Raw genomic sequence first — 14,233 nt, 5'->3', positions numbered from 1 at the left:
TGGACCTCATCAAGATAAAAAGCTTCTGCACTGCAAAGGAAACAATCAACAAAACTAAAAGGCAACCGAAGGAATGGGAAAAGATATTTGCAAATGACATGTCGGACAAAGGGCTAGTATCCAAAATCTATAAAGAACTCACCCAACTCCACACCCGAAAAACAAATAATCCAATGAAGAAATGGGCAGAAGACATGAACAGACACTTTTCTAAAGAAGACATCCAGATGGCCAACAGTCACATGAAAAGATGCTCAACGTCACTCCTCATCAGGGAAATATAAATCAAAACCACACTGAGATGTCACCTCATGCAGGCCAGAGTGGCTAAAATGAACAAATCATGAGACTGTAGATGCTGGCGAGGATGTGGAGAAACGGGAACCCTCTTGCACTGTTGGTGGGAATGCAACCTGATGCAGCTGCTCTGGAAAACAGTGTGGAGGTTCCTCAAAAAATTAAAAATAGAACCACCCTATGACCCAACAGTAGCACTGCTAGGAATTTACCCAAGAGATACAGGAGTGCTGACACATAGGGGCACTAGAGACCACTTAAGTGCAGCTCTTGGGGGCTGAAGAACCCGGCTCCTTAGCATCCAGGAAACCTGATATCAGGTTCCAGAGCCAGAGTCACCTCCAAGAGAAGTGAAGGCTGCAGGCCACGTGGACTGTCAGCCACCTTCATGTGCCACGCTCTCCAGTGGCTTTCCTTGCATGGGTCAGTTTCCTCATCAGCAGTAGGGTGGAATTAGCTAGATTGGGGCTTTCAAACTCTATTTTTTTCCCTTGAGACCCCAGGAAGATGTGTTTCCTTTCTCAATTCAATATCTACGTCTGTGAAGATAATTAAGCAAAAGTTCCACATAGCGGCACCTTTCTGTAGGCATACTTTCTGTTTCCTGTGCTGTTACATGCTTTTCTATTTATTGAAAAATGCCAGTTGTGAACCATAAAGTTGGTTCTGTGAGCTGCTAATGGGTCATGACATGCACTTAAAACACATGAGGCTGAATGATAGCTGAGGGCCCGTGTGGGCTGTTGTGTCGTGATTCTGCTGGGACAGTACTGGGGGGACATGTGGCTTCTCCCTCGTGGGCCAGAGATGGTGTGAAATACCAGCCAGATTTTCAATTCCAGAGGTGGAGCCAGCTGCTGGTCCTTTTTTTTTTTTCCCCTTTCCTCGAAATCAAGTGGATATTTCCATAAACTCACAGGTATGAATTAGAACACATGTGGGACTATAGTTCCTTCCCTAGCCTCCAGTCCCAGTGGGAAGGGAGGGAGGCCTATCGCCATATGGAGGACAACAGACAGTGGTTTCAAATGGTTCTTGGCATGGCGGGGTCCTGTCGCCCTTCTGCCAGGGGAGTGCAGTGGGTCAGGCTGAGCCCCGCCGACAGTGTACATGGGGAGGGTGTTCACCTCATGTGGAAATTGCACAGCCCGAGCCCACGTGCAGTCCCGGAGTAGCGCCCACCTGCTGCTCCAGGTGTCAACTCTTGAGCTGCAGGATCCTGAGGAGGTCTGGGGTGGGGGTGGGTGGGTAGTGTGATGGTGGCGGCGGGCACGCCAGAGTTTGGAGGAGTGGCTACATACTAACATGTACAAAGGCGTTCCATAATTTCATGCCTGTGGAACTGCACCAATCTTAGCCTGATTGCGGCTGTCCCTGAGAGGCCACCAGTAGGCCGGCATGCATGTTGCGGTGCAACAGGGGCTGGGCTGACCAAAAGCAAGGGGAGGAGCTAGCCTCTGAGGCTGACATAACCATCAGGCCTTTTCCAGCATATGGCCGGAAGTCAGGCCCTCGCCTTCCCCGGGTAGCATTGGAGCCTAAATGTCCCCCGCTGCATTATGATGAAGTTATCTTGTGGGCTCGCCACCTAAGGCTTTTGGGCCACAGTGGTTTTAAGAGCACTCATTAGAAAGGGGTGTTGCTTGGAGAGGCCTTGAGGTCCAGCAGCTAGTGACTCTGCCAGGGGTTCTAAGGTCCAGTGCCTGGCATGATGCTTACTTCCAAGCCTCTGCTTCATGGTTTTATTTTGTGCCTGTGCCCTTTTCCATCTGGACAAGCAGAGACCTTACTGGAATTTCAGGACTGCTGTTGAGGCCTTTCTTGAGGTGCAGCAGCATTTCTGACTAGTGGAGGCAAGACTGTGGACAAAAGGTGCATAATTGATAGCAAATTTATTGTAGGAACCTATCTCCTTGGGACTCTTCTTCCTTAGGACACCTGTCATCCAAGGTCCTTCCTGGAACTGCATTTATGCTGGTGAACCACGGGCCAGAGTGCTCAGTTCCTTCTGTGAGGGCCTTGGCTTTCCCTCCCTGCCCTTCCCTCCCCTACCGTCACCCTGGTCAAATAGTTCTTATGAAATAGTTTTCTACTGAGCCTCTGCTCCTGCAAGTCTGCACTCTGAATGTGGTGCCTCTTCAGTGTCACCTGACTCACGATGCGTGTCCTGACATCTGTGTTCTTATTTTCTAAGACCAGAATTAAGAACATTCCAAGAGTCATCTGGGGGGAATCTGGAGAAGCAAGAACCCACTTTGTGAGCCTTTTTCTTATTGGTACCAGGGGGATAAGAATGCGTGCTTCACTGGTTTGCTGTGAAGATCATATGAGATAGAACTTTGCAAGTTATTCAGCTCAAGGTGAAAGAAAGAATTATTATTAATTAATATATCGCTACTATTAAGAATTTCCTAGAATTTGCACACTCAAATGCTTTATTCGGTGCAATCTTTCTACAGCTGTAGATTGGGATATTAGTTTCCTTGCATGCAGAATGGTGTAAATAGAAACAAAATCACTCTTCCCTGGCAGTCTGAATTTCTTAACTTGGCAAGACAGCTTAAAGTTTTTTGTAAACACTGGGGAGGGGGACCCAGAATCACCCAGCCCCCCTGCTAATAGCACATTATTCCTGTGTTTTCTGTATCTCCTGTTTATCTCTGGAAACCCTGAAGAGCATGAGAATTATGTTCTCTGTCACTGCTCAAGAGTCTCCTATGAACCATATAAACGGTATTGAACTGCACACTTGTTTCTCATAAACCCAGTTGGGCTAATATTGTAGACCGTTTCTGTCACCTCTGGCTGTCTGGCTGTATTTGTACTTATCCACACATCCTTCATGCCCAGGGCACATGCTGGGTAGGAGAAGCCTGTGTCCTCCCAGCTGGAGGGTACTCATAACTCATGAACTCAACATTGAATGGCTAACCATAGGCCGTGACTCATAGTGTTCCTGAATGCTTTGGGGCAAGATTAAACTGCCTTTTGGCAGTGATTGACAGCTGCCAAGATTGAACTAATGAGCCCGGAGCCCCTGACTCCCTGCAAACTACTCTGGAGTCGATTTCTTTGCATATAGCTCTCCCTACCTTTCAGAAACCTGCCTCTGTAGCTCCTCTGTGCTCAGTATATGTCGCATCCATCTCCTGCTGTTTTGCCAGACTTAATTGCCAGAATTATCTGAGTGAGTTATTTGTCTTAGTCTCCAACAAACCAGTAATTACAGCTAGAGGACCAACAAATAGAACACATGCTTGTCTTCCCTGGTGACTTTCGGTCTCGGTCCTCGCAGGGCCCGTAGAGATGAGTTTGAGGCATTGGGGTGTGATTGTGTCTGTGGTTGATGGGGGGCTGGAGCTGGGGAAATGCCCCAGTGATTTGCATTTTCCTTGTGTGCTTTTGGCTCACAGGTGTGCATCACCATGGCATGACCATTGGGTGTCGATGAAAGATGGTTCTCTGGTGTTGAGCAGGAGGCACTTGGTTGGGTGTGTTCGTGACCCTGGGATCCATGCTCATTGTGATCCTCGGTTTCGGATGGATCTGGTTTATATCTCCAGGGTCCTGGATTCTTACTGGTGCAGCGTGATCATGGCTTTGAGATGTATGAGCAGTGGCCTTGTTCTATCACTGTCTTCACCATCATCTACAGCACTGACACTTCTGTAGGAGCACGTCAGAGGTGACAGAGGTCTGTCACCTGAATTATGACCTTCAGTTTCTCCCAATCACTTTGAAAAACTATACTTCCACTTTTGAAAGATGAAGAAACAGACTCAGCAAGGTTGGGTGACTTGCCCCAAATCCCCCAGATGGTAGGTAGTAGAAAGGGGCTTAGTACCTCTGTCTGAAGCCCAAGCTCTTTCTCTCTGGTCACACTATGTGTCTTTTGGAGAGGAGCAAAGAATGCTTTTTGAAAACCTGCATTTTGCTTTTGCTGCTTTATAGAATGTCAGTGTTTGCCTAAGTTAGTTCTTAGGTAGTGGTGACCAAGAATCTTATTGTTCATTGGGATTTGCCTAGTTGACTCCAGCACAGAACCAGAGGCCCCAAAACACAACCAAGCTTCCTGGCTTCTCCAGCACTAACTTCATCTCGAGATGCCACCGGTGTGAGGTCTCTGCTGTGTGCAAGGGGATGGCGGGGGTGGGGGAGCTAAGTTTGGATCCCTGTACTGTTCCCTTTTCATCTGCTCAGTTTAACCTCCAAAGTCTTGTACCATGCTGTCTGTGCCAAATGGAAAATGATGTGTTTATATTGCCTCATACATCATTCTTACTCTGGCGTGGGGGCTGGGATCTTGGAACACTTCAATATACTCAGCATAGGACTCTGCTTAAAGCTACGAGAAGCTGTTAGATTTTTTTGTCGTGAGGTTGGCTGAACCTGAGTTTTACAACTAGTTTTTATGTTCTGTTCAGAAAGACAAGGTTGAAAAAAACAGGTGACACTGAGGTATCATTTGAGTAAATGATTTTTGTCTTCTCCTAGAAGGGAGGTTGGCTATTCCTTGATTCTAATTTTCAGGTTATTTCTCCCAAGATACATAGTTCTTTTTTTCCCCCTGACCTATGGGATCTTCATCCCTTGTAATAGTCAGAAATGGCCTTGATCCACGGGTTTATTTGGGCTCAAATCAAGTCTCCAGAAGCACAAAGGGCCTGTGACTTTGTCATATAATCACCCTGGCCTGTGAGGAAGGGCCCTGCTGATCTCTTTCCTGAAGTACCTCAGACACATGTGTCCATCTCTCTGTTCCCCAGCTACCCTTCCTGAGAATGAATGTCCCCCTCTTCCTGATAAGGGGAGTTCTTTGTCTCCTCCATGTTTCTGTGGTGCACACCTGTGTGCATGTGTGTGTGTGTGTGTGTGTGTGTGTGTGCAGACGTGTGTGTCGGAGCGAAGAAAGGGTGAGGGAAGAGGTGTTGAAGATGAAGTCCCTGTTAGCGGATGTTTTTTCTCAGAAGAGAAATCACCTTCACAGGATGTGGGGAGCTAGTAAAATGTCATCACCGACCCCACTCAACCCCCCTTGTGATCAACACTTCCTGCATCTTCCTTGTTTCTCACTGTCCCCAAGTCCCCCAGGAACTGCTGGTCCAAGAGGATGCACCGTGGTGGTTGACTCTGTGGGCTTTGTGCCATTACCGTGAAGTTAGGGCCTGTCAAGGCCTGCCATCTTTGCAGATGGCAACGTTTCCGGGAACAGGAGGGCCTTGGAAAGTATGTGTGCTCGTTAGATGGAGGCAAAGACTCGCTTGGAATCTTCCGTGGAGTTTTCCTCACCTCATCAGAAAGGACTTGGTTCTCAGGAAACGTCCTCAGGGTGCCTGTGACAGTTTTTCTGTTGGGCTTTCAGAGGGTTAAAGAAATAGCACACTCACCTCCAGTTGTGCAAAATCCGGCTCTGAGGATTGCTGGGGAGATTGCTCAGCTTGCTTTGAGAAGCTTGTGTTCATGCAGAGGGCCCTGGTGGGCTTCTCTTCCTGGTGTCTGTAGTGAGTGGCCCAGGCCAGTGCTTCCTGGTCGTGGCCATAAGAATCACCTGTTAGAACCTAAAAAAATAAATAAAACCCCACTCGAGAACTACTGAATTGAAACATCCACGAGTGGAATATGAAATGTGTGTTGCTTAGACCAGCCCTACAGGGAATTCTGATGACCTTCCATGCTTCAGAAACCACCAGATTCTTTACCTGTCCACTAGACAGTGGGGGAGGGCAGGAGGAGGGGTGAGGTGACACTCGGATGAGACCTTGTGTCTCTGTGGTTGCCTTGAGCTCCCATCCTGGACACCCACCTTCGTGGTAACAGCCTGCTGCTGACATTAGGCCCTGGGAGTGAGGTCAGCAGGACACCCTGGTCCCCGGTGTGGGCATTTCCCTGGGAACAGCCCCGAGACAGAAGCTGCTTTCTGGGAGTGGGGTGTACCTGAGACATCACAGGTGGGCTCACTGCTGAACAATTCAGTGGTTCCTCCCAGCCACAGGGACACTCAGGCTCCGGGTAGGTGTGTGTCATGGACTAAGGGCTTGACTCGCAGTGCAGGGGACCTGGAAAGGGCCCAGCCAGAGGCAGGCACACCACTGGACAGGTGCTCACCCTGCACCCAGTGGGGGGAGCTTTCATTCGACTGGGGAGTGCCATCCTGCCCTTGTCCTCTGTCACCTCATCCCCCAAGGGCCCCTTTCTTCAGTGTAGGGGGAGGGGTAAGCTTGGGCATGGGAAGAACCATTTATTTGTGAGGGCAGATTCAGGAACATTTAAAAGATTGATGGGCCGCATTTTCAAGAAATTCAAAGCAGAAGTAGTTTTATGGAGACCCAAGGGGCAAAAAAATGAAAAAAAAAAAACATTTAGATTTCATCTTTCACTCAGTAATGGAACACTATTGAGAAAATTGACCTCGCCTTTTTGTCACTAAAATGTTAATGTGTGTGCTGTTTGGGGAGGAGTGATGATGCAGAGGCTGCTTTCTAACTTTTTGCCTTCTTAAGTGAACTCAAGGGCTGCATGGTGGCCTTCCGGTGGTGTTCATGACAAGAGAAAATCGTGCACAGCATGGCTCATTCAGGAAGAGTAAAACTACGCCCTCGGGAGTGTCTGATCTCAGCACTTCTTGGTGGAAGTCCTGTCACAGTGGATGCATACATCAAATCACTATAACGCACACTTAAATATCTTAGAATTTTATTTGTCAATTACATCTCAAGGAAGCCGCAAAAAACAAAAGCAATTGTGAATACCCACATATGTTCCTAAAGAAAACTCCTGGGGCACCTGGGTGGTGCAGTCGGTTAAGCATCTGACTCTTGGTTTCAGCTTTCAGGTCAGGATCTCATGGTTCGTGAGTTCGAGCCCCACACTGGGCTCTGTACTGACAGTGCAGAGCCTGCGTGGGATTCTCTCTCTCCCCCTCTCTCTCTGCCCCTCCCCAGAGTATGCACAGCTTTATCTTTATTTATTTATTTATTTATTTTAAATAAATTAAAATTTTTTTTATTTTTTATTTATTTATTTTTTCAATATATGAAGTTTATTGTCAAATTGGTTTCCATACAACACCCAGCGCTCATCCCGAAAGGTGCCCTCCTCAATACCCATCACCCACCCTCCCCTCCCTCCCACCCCCCATCAACCCTCAGTTTGTTCTCAGTTTTTAACAGTCTCTTATGCTTTGGCTCTCTCCCACTCTAACCTCTTTTTTTTTTTTTTTCCCTTCCCCTCCCCCATGGGTTTCTGTTAAGTTCCTCAAGATCCACATAAGAGTGAAACCATATGGTATCTGTCTTTCTCTGTATGGCTTATTTCACTTAGCATCACACTCTCCCATTCCATCCACGTTGCTACAAAGGGCCATATTTCATTCTTTCTCATTGCCACGTAGTACTCCATTGTGTATATAAACCACAATTTCTTTATCCATTCATCAGTTGATGGACATTTAGGCTCTTTCCATAATTTGGCTATTGTTGAGAGTGCTGCTATAAACATTGGGGTACAAGTGCCCCTATGCATCAGTACTCCTGTATCCCTTGGGTAAATTCCTAGCAGTGCTATTGCTGGGTCATAGGGTAGGTCTATTTTTAAATTAAAAATTTTTTAACTGAATTTTTTAAAATCTAAATTTAAAAAATTTTAATGAACTTTTAAAATTATTTGTTTTAAATAAACTCAAGAAAACCCCCCAGTACTTGATATTTCAAACATAGAAGGGGAGCGGAGAGCTGTAGCATGGGTATACATGGGCTGTCTGCCTGCCTGGTAGACAGAGGCCTCCATGGGGACTTGTCAGAAGTGCCACCTAGATAGTGCCCAGCGCTCAGCCTGTATCCCCCTCCCCTTCCTCCCTGTACCCATGCTATTTGTACACAGTTATTGTCTGTTCTCTGGTGAAGAAACTGACCCATATTGCAGTCACATAGCTGGTAAGTGGAGGAGGTCGGATTCAAGCCTGGAGGTCCCTGGGCTAACCACCACGTGCTAACTAGGGTCCCATCCTACACGGTGCTGTCTGCTTTCCTGCCCCACTTTGTCCTGGCAGGGCTCTCTGCTCCTAGGACATTGCTGTCTCTTTGAATGCAGTCTCTCTAGCCTTCTGCGTCCAAACCCTCTTCTTACTCTTCCGGGTTTCAGAAATGCCCGGAAATTGCAGATTTGTCCAGGGCGTGTTTTCCCACTGAGGCTCCAGGAGGCTTGCGCTTCTGTCACTGACAATTGACTTCCTCCTTGCCGCTTGTGGCCACTTTGGTGGACTGTGCAGGTATCTATCATGTTAGAATTGTGGAGGGTCCCTTTGCAGAATTAACTTCCTGGAATCTCTAGAAGGAGAGGGTGACTTCTGGGTCCCCTTCTGCCATCTTAGTGATGGCTGGAATAGACGTGCTGGCCAGGCTGGACGGTAGGGACTCTGCTCTACATACGCTGTGCTCAGGGGAGAAAGGGTTTTACCTGAAAGATCAAGTCTATAGCATCAGCTGAACCCTGGCTGGAATCTCAGAGCACCCCACGGCTCAGCAGAACTATTTAGTTAAGGATGCAACTTTGTAGCATGCTGTGCCAGTCACAGGGCAGGATGAATTACATTGGAAACAGTTCCTGGCCTCCCGGTGGGGCCCCCTAACTGTTGCACGATACTTTCCCGGAAAGAGCGTTTGATTGATTATGGGGTTCAGGGGCTTCAGATTCCCGTTGGTTTCTGTTCTTTTTTTTGTTCTGGGTCTCAGTTTTCTCATCTGTAAAATGGGGCATTAGAAACTGAGTATGTAAGGTGATACTTTATTTACTTTTTTAAAGTGTATTTATTTATTTTGAGAGAGAGAGAGAGAGAGAGTGAGAGAAAGCGCTAGCAGGGGAGGAACAGAGAGGGAGACAGAGGATCTAAAGCAGGGTCTAAGCTCTGAGCTGTCAACCCAGAGCCCGATGCAGGGCTCGAACTCACAAACCATGAGATCATGATGTGGGCCGAAGTCAGACACCTAACCGACTGAGCCACCCAGTGGCCCCTCTACTGAAATTCTTTAAGGGGAGAAATGAATAAAGGTGAATGGGCTCCTCCTCTGTTACTATATAGGAGCATAATCTGAAGTCACCCTCCATGCACATGTTTGCTTGATAAAGTTGTGCAGATTTTCCCTGTCATTATGTGATGTTTGTTTTTTATTTAATATGTAAATAGCATTCTCCCTACAACTTTGAATCAATTATGCTCCTTTCGTAAATTCCCTGAGTGGTTTTATGTGCCCTAACACCTTAAGTCTGGGAGGCAAACTCAGGGAGCAGGCTTGTGTCGTGCTCAGGTTGGGGGGCAGCATATGAAAGTGGTGCCCCACATGCACCACGTTTTCTGCTCGTCTCAGGGTCGTATTCTCACACTGCTTCTAGCATCTTTTCTTCATGGAATTAGTGACGATGTCAACATCTTACCTTACAAATGCTCCCCTGTTGCAACTGTGCTCAGAAGACGCACACCCGGCCCTCACCAGTCCCCAGCCTTGCCTCTGCCTAGACGCAGCCCGGTTTCCGGGGGAGAGAGGCATGCCCGGGTCTGAGATGCTTGCTTGGGAATGTTTTCCATGGCCCCTTCCAGCTCTGCATGAGGTCACAAAGCTCAGACGGGCAGGCTGACCACATCGACATCACAGCGATATGTTAATCCAGGAGATAAAAGAGAAAGCGAGGCAGGAGAGAGCAGTGTGAAATCCCAGAGGGAGCCCCAGGCCCCAGGGAATTCCCATGGCTTCCAGCGGCAGAATGAAGATAGCTCTGGGTGCTGGCACCTCTCGGGACCAGACAGGCCCAGGTCTACACTACAGGTGTTGAGAGAGAGGCAGCTCCAGCCAGAACCAGTATCAGATGGAGCCTCTGAGGAACCATGCTCCCATCTGGCCTGGGAAGTCTTCTGCCTTGATGCTCTATCCTCCCACCTGGATGTACCAGGACTCCCCCAAGAGGGGGCCCTGTCTCTGCCTTCATTTCCTTTCTAGTCTGCTCCACCGTGGCCCTGGTGGTGAGCACACCAGACATGAGCATTATTTCAAGGCTCAGGAGAGTCTCTTAGATGGGTGGGGGGGGGGGTGGTGATCCTTGCACAGTCCCTGAACCTCACACCTTTTCCTCCTCTTCCATTCTCTGCCCCTCTTAGCATCCCCCTCTTCCAAAAAGGGAGCTATTATTTGCCCAAGTTACCTAGGACTTTCATCCTCCACATCGGCAGTGGAGCAAAACTCCACGTGGCCAAAGGGTAGCTCATCCTGACTTTCTCCAATATTTACCTTTCTCGAGGAATTTCTCATCTGTTAGTACTTTCATAAGATACTAGTTTTAAAGGGGCACCAGTGGCCCCAGCTTGGGTACATGGCTTCTCAGCCTTTCCTTAAATTCCTCGTGTTGCTGGACATCTGGCCTGGGACACTGAAACGGGACTTGATGGAAAACTTGGGGCTGACACTAGGGAAATAAACAGAGGGTCACAGAGCCAGGGGATTGCCTTACAGGGCATAACGTATCCCCGCCAGCGTCCTAGTCTGGGCCTGCCTCCTCCATGCACAGGGATCACTGCTCTCACTGCAGCCCACAACTAGATATCTGCCCTTCTGGAGATCCCTGGCCAGGAGGTGGCCCAGAATGGGAGATGCAGGGACCAACTCCTTGTCAGTTGAAGGCCTGTGTCCTGGGTGCAGCTGTCCTCTCCCAGAGGATGTCCATCGTCTAGGAGACGAAAGCTTCCTTTTCTCCTTCTGGGGCACTCCTGCTGGCATAGAGCAGCATGGCCTCACTCCTCTAGGTCATGATGGGAGAATTCAACATAGAAAGTTCAACACCTCCAGCCCGCATAGGAGCTATCAAAAGGGGTGGCCACTTGATTTCCTTCTCAGTACAAACAAGACGACGTAGTGGTTATTAGATATGTACGTCCTCAGCATCAGAATGCTTGCATTTTAATCCTGTCTCTGCCTTCTACTGGTTGTGTTATCCTGAAAAAAACAAAACACAAAAACCAAAAAAAAAAAAGAACCCCAACCAACCAACCAAACAAAAAAAACGGCTTCGCTTCTCTGGGCCCCAACTTGCTTGTTTGTGGAGTGTGTGTATTTATAGTGTCTTCTTCCTTGGTGTTGGGGCTGCTTGTGATTGTAGGGTTACTACATGCAAATGCCTGTGGTCAGTGATTGATTCCCAGCAGGTCTGCTGTGTGTGTGAGTCCGGTCCATAATTGGCCCGGAGCGGAGGATATCTCCATCCATGCTGCAAGTGTGGCAAACATGGTTTTTCAACCCATTCCTGCATGCATTCGTATTAGGTTCTGTCCCAACCCTACAGGGTACACTCCATGAGGAAGGGCTTTTGCCCGTCTTGTTTGCCACTGTATCTCAGGTGCGTCCTGAGTCAATGTCTTGCCAGTAGTAGATGCTCATTAATTGCTTGCTGAATGACTGAGCTCTGTGAGTTAGGCATAGCAGGTAGTATTAGTCCATTTGACAGGAGGACAGGCTGATGCCCTGAGATAGGACATGACTGACTCTTCTGAGACTGTATGAGGCATTAGCAGCAGAGTCGGGGCGGGACCCCAGTCTCCTGAGTCCTGGTTCCGTGCACTTGCCCCCTTGTGCTGTTGCCTTAACTAGGAGTAGGTTGCCTGGAACAGGAGCGAAATAGAAGGTGGGTAGCTTTCAGGTCAACTTCCTGGATCCCCGTCCATGCCGCTGCCTGGGGCCCCTCTGTGTGCACTTACATGTGCGTATCCTGCACGTCGAAAGCTCTGGAGCTTGTAGGCCAGTGGTATCTGCTGCATGGAATCCTGCTGACGGACAGCTTCTGCCCCTAGCTGATTGGGGTGGTGCAGATGACCGCTTGCTTTCCGGAAGCAGGCCTTACCTACGTGAGGCTTCAGGCTCTGCGTGTGGCCACAGGGGGAGGCTTTGTGGTTGCACCGGCCATGTCAACCTGGCTTCCCAAAGGTGGTGCAAAGATTGCCCTTCTGTAAGTAGGATGTCTTGTCATGTGAGGCACTGGGTACCAGGCATCTTGTGTCTTTTTTGGCTTCCTATGGGGCTGTTCGGGCCCTCCAGGGCTATTTTCTCCATCCTTTCACCTCCATGCAAGACTGTACCAAATATATTCTAGAGATGTTTTGCTTTTAAAGGGACTCAGGAAGCAGGCCCAACTACTTCTGAAAGTTTTTCTAAATTGAGGGTTGCAATTTTTTTTTTCTTGTAAAGGGCCAGGTAGTAAATGTTTTAGGTTTTATGGGCCATGCTGTTGCAACTACTCAAGTATGCCTTTGTAGCATGGAATCAGCAATAGGCAATACTTAGCAGATTAGCATGGGTTAGTTCCAATAAAACTTTATTTACAAAAACAAATGTCAGGCCAGATTTGGCCCGTCGGCTGTTAGTTTGGCAACCCTTGTTCTCAATGATCATCTTCAGGGTCGGCCCATTTCCTTCGGTCTTGCTGGTCCTGGGTACTGCCTGAGTCAGATAATCCAAAGGGAAGGCAATTCCATGTTGATTTCACTTCTCAGTCTCTGCTTCTAAACCCTCTCAGAATACCTGCCCAGGAGAGGTCCTGGAAACATGTGCCTTCCATGCAGAAGGCTTACTGTGTCTGGAAAGCCTGGCTCTCACCCCAAATTCCAGTTGATCTGGAAAAGCCACACAGGGGTGGGCCTGGATGGGGGGCCAGTCTGGGGTGAGGCTGGATTGCTGTAAATGCTCAGACACTTGGGTTCTTCGTTCCATACCTCCTCACTGCCTTCCTAAAGCCAAGAAAAATGAAAGGCAAGGGCTCTGTGATCTTGGGCATAATATTTAGGGTTTAATGGGTAGGGTGAAATGTACCTGACCAGTTCTTTTCCTTTAGCCAAGCCCTGCATGGTTCCTTAATAGTTCATGGTGGGGATTGCAGGTTGGTGGGGAAGCAGTGGGGCTCTCCGGTGGTCTTGGGATAGAAGTCTGGATTCCAGGAGGTACTGGCTTATAAGAGGCAAATTCAGCATGATTTTTTCAACACATCTTTGCACAGGGAGATTTTTATGGAAATTCGAACACTCCCAGCTAAATATTCCTGCTATTAGCATCTTTCATTTTGACAGAGGAGTTTTCTTCTTCTGCCCTGATGGATTATTCAGGCTGGGCTGGGTTCCTGTGTGGAGTTATGGGCACTCTTTAGGGGAAACATTTGGTGTGGTAGGAAGATCATGGTTTCTGGGATTAGATTTATGTCTTGGCCGTGTGCCATTACTTGTAATGGCCTCAGGCAAGTTCCTTAACCTCTCTGAGCTGCAGACCTCACCTGCACCAGGGCGTGATGATCCCATACCCAGTGCTGCTGGAAGACTGAGGACCAATGTGCAACGTACCGAGTACAGTGCCTGACACATAGTAGGTGCCCTATAAAGGAAAACAAAAATCCACTTGTAATGAGGTTGGCTTCAACTATCCAGGTCTGGTTCAACATCTTTGAGGTTGTCCATATGCTGCCCTGAGTAACCACCCAGTAGTAATGTTTTAAAGTATAAAGGAGGCCCTGAAAGGACAGTCTACTCCCTGGGGAACATCCATTTCTGAGAGTATGACCGTCCTTTCCTCCACCCATTGGAAATACTCAGCCAGTATGGGGCCAGGCAGCACCAAGGCGAAGGGGGCACATGTCTTTGCATCTTGGGAAATAATCTTCTTGTGTGAACTTTTCCAGAAGAAGGAGACAGGGGTGGCCTGGGACCCCTGGATGTTTCATGCTATCTTGTCTTGCCTCTTTCCTTGTCCTGGTGTTATTGTAGATTTGTTGAGGCTGGAATGTTCCTGCATAGTTCCTTTATACGAGGCACTCTCTGCCCAAGCATAGTCTAGCCCTGCTGCTTCCTGTGTGCCATCTATCCATGCTGGGCAGTGGTGGTACTCTTTCCTGCTGGGTGGGCCAGAGCTGTCTG

General features: G+C 48.3%; 1 protein-coding gene and 1 long non-coding RNA gene across 44 annotated transcripts in view; one reads left to right on the top strand and one right to left on the bottom strand.

Annotated features, from left to right (window-relative positions):
• The window catches only part of KCNMA1 (potassium calcium-activated channel subfamily M alpha 1), a 729,677-nt gene that overhangs the window by 69,275 nt on the left and 646,169 nt on the right, over positions 1-14,233 (top strand). The gene's annotated exons all lie outside the window — the stretch shown is intronic.
• LOC123576653 lies at positions 5,226-12,518 on the bottom strand. The gene is made up of 2 exons (XR_006701524.1): positions 9,727-12,518; positions 5,226-5,855 (listed from the first exon to the last, which is right to left on the bottom strand). It is a non-coding gene; the product is annotated as an uncharacterized LOC123576653 (long non-coding RNA).

The sequence above is a fragment of the Leopardus geoffroyi genome, chromosome D2 (genome assembly GCF_018350155.1).
Source record: "Leopardus geoffroyi isolate Oge1 chromosome D2, O.geoffroyi_Oge1_pat1.0, whole genome shotgun sequence".
In the NCBI taxonomy this organism is placed as follows: domain Eukaryota; kingdom Metazoa; phylum Chordata; class Mammalia; order Carnivora; family Felidae; genus Leopardus; species Leopardus geoffroyi.
Note: the sequence above shows the minus strand (reverse complement) of the source record. Positions and strands in the feature narration are given on the sequence as shown.